This window comes from Triticum aestivum, chromosome 7B, assembly GCF_018294505.1.
Source record: "Triticum aestivum cultivar Chinese Spring chromosome 7B, IWGSC CS RefSeq v2.1, whole genome shotgun sequence".
Classification (NCBI taxonomy): Eukaryota; Viridiplantae; Streptophyta; class Magnoliopsida; order Poales; family Poaceae; genus Triticum; species Triticum aestivum.
This window is the reverse complement of record NC_057813.1, coordinates 703,105,581-703,108,128: the sequence shown is the minus strand read 5'-3', so window position 1 is coordinate 703,108,128 and position 2,548 is coordinate 703,105,581.

The following is a 2,548-nucleotide window of genomic DNA, read 5'->3' as shown; positions in this document are numbered from 1 at the left end:
AAGATGACATATAAACATGACTTGTCCGAACGAACCGACCTTCGGGGAGCTCCGCTCCTGCCGACCACGAACTAGTTGTTTGCCCTAATCTCTGTAGGATAGTAGAAGGCACAGATTGTGGCTGCCAAGATCCCTTAATTTTTTTCCCTTTGGTGACGTAGGTTAGAAGTTTTTCTTTTCTGGCACCGGTCTAAGATAAAAGTTTCTTTTTTCGAAAAGAAGATAGAAGTTTCTTTTTAAGATAGAAGTTTCTTAAACTCATTTACTTAAGTTACTGTTTATTTAAGAGTTAAATACATTGGTGGTGCCTAAACTTCTCCTGCACTATCAGTTTGGTGCCTAAAGTTGCGAAATACATGAAATTGGTGCTTGAACTTGTCCGGCCGTGCAAATATAGTGCCTCTTCTGTATTCGAATGTATGTCCTGCCCGCATGCTGTGCCAGCATTGACGAAGGCCGACATGTTAGTGGCTGTGTGGTGGGAGGCACCAGATGTCCCGCTGGCGAGGAATTATTCTACAAAAGAAAACCCCATATTATTTAGTCATGTAAGAAAGCGCTCAAATATAGTGCATGCTAGTGAGAACTAACATGAAGAAAAAACCACTTGCAGGAGTTCTAACCTTAAAACCTCATGTTAATACGGGCACGATCTGGCCGCATCGACGATCTATGCTTTTGCGTACAAGTATTACCTAGAAAGCTATGTAGACCCATGCATCATTCTGCATTTTTTCTAGGGGTTTTATTATTTATGCCACCAGTTGTGTCCCACTACTCAGTTTTGCCACTAGGAATTTCAACTACTCAGAAATGCCATTGCTTTGTTAGACACATGCTCAAAAATACCACTGGAGTGATCTAAAAACCCTTTTGCCATGTTATAATGACATAAATACCTATGAACCAACATGCCATCTCTCCCTCTATCTCACTAAAAAAAAGTGTGGGGCCCACTTGTTCCCAACAACGTTCTTGTTTTCTTGTAAAATTATTTGGTTACTCCTGATAAGTGGGGGGCACACTTATCATTGTGAGATAGAGAGAACTTACATGTGGGTCTAGGCTTATTTTTGTCATATAACATGGTTAACGGGTTTGACGTGAAAATAAGAATGTCTAATGGCATTTTTGAGCAAACATCTAATGAAAAGATGGCATTTTTTAGAAATCTAATGGCATTTTTTAGCAAGCATCTCACGAATCGATGGCATTTTTGAGTAGTTGTAACTTCTAATTGCAAAACTAAGTAGTGGGACGCAACTAGTGGCATAAATGATAAAAAAACCCTTTTTTTCTAATGCGTTATCCACCAGTTTTAATTTTTTTTTCAAGTTCATATTTAGTTTTATCGCACGCAAAATTTTCCATTTATAAAATACAATAGTTAACAAATATGTAATTACTATTTTTATAGAAATAGAAGGATAATTTACACAACATATTTTTAATATCCGTTGTGCATTTTCTAAAAATATGTTGACATTTTTAAAGTAAACATTGTCAACTTTTGAATGCATGACGAACATTTTTCAAAAACACATTATATTTTTAAATACATCTAAAACATTTTCCACAAGCATGTTGAACATTTTTCAAATGCGCAAACAATTAATTTAAGTTTGTAATTTTTTCTTACAATTCTTTTTTCAAATGGCAAAGATAATATAAAAAATAAAAATAAACATTAACTTGAAAAATTAAGAAGAAAACTTGCGCGGGGCCATAGGAGCGCCATATATAGAAAATATTCTTGAAGACGCACATAGCAATGAATGCGTATTTTTGGCGCACGGTGACCACTGATCATTTTTTTATGGTTAAAAACTGGCAATTAAAAGTTTAAAAATTCACACAAAAACGTATGCATGTGCTCTAAGTGACTGTAAAATTTCATTTGAAATTATGGTATATTATACCCTGCAATACAAACCAAAATCTAGCCAAAAAAACAAGCTGATCTTTGCATGTATTTGTGTTTTTCTGCATCAAGCACATACAAACAGAAAATTTGATGAAAATCCGGAAAATATATTACACTTCTACGTGTGCACGAAGATGTGGAAAATTTTAAACAGTAAAATCCGTTTCTTTGGTGAGTTTGGTGCTTACAATGTACCTTTTGCATAGCAACGCAATATGTGGTGGACAAACTGTGCGTAGAATGCAATCTGCCACCGTGAGGTACCAGGATAGATTGTACATCGCGCAATTTATTTTTATTGTTGTATGTCTCTGTCATACTGACATAAAGTTTTTCCTACATGATTAAATAAAATATGAGGAGGGTTTCTGAAAAACAAATCTTCACGCGTGGGCTACCAAGCGCCTCCTCCGCTCTAAGCCAATGACATGTGAGCCACCGTCACATTGTCACGCCTTGTGGGCAGAGCGTACACACGGATACAGAAAGAGGCACCGTATTTGCATGGTTGGACAAGTTTGAGCATCAGTTTTATGTATTTTACTACTTTAGACATCAAACTGACCGCAGAAAACAAGTTGAGGCACCCCTAGTGTATTTAACTCTTTATTTAACAGCTAGCTG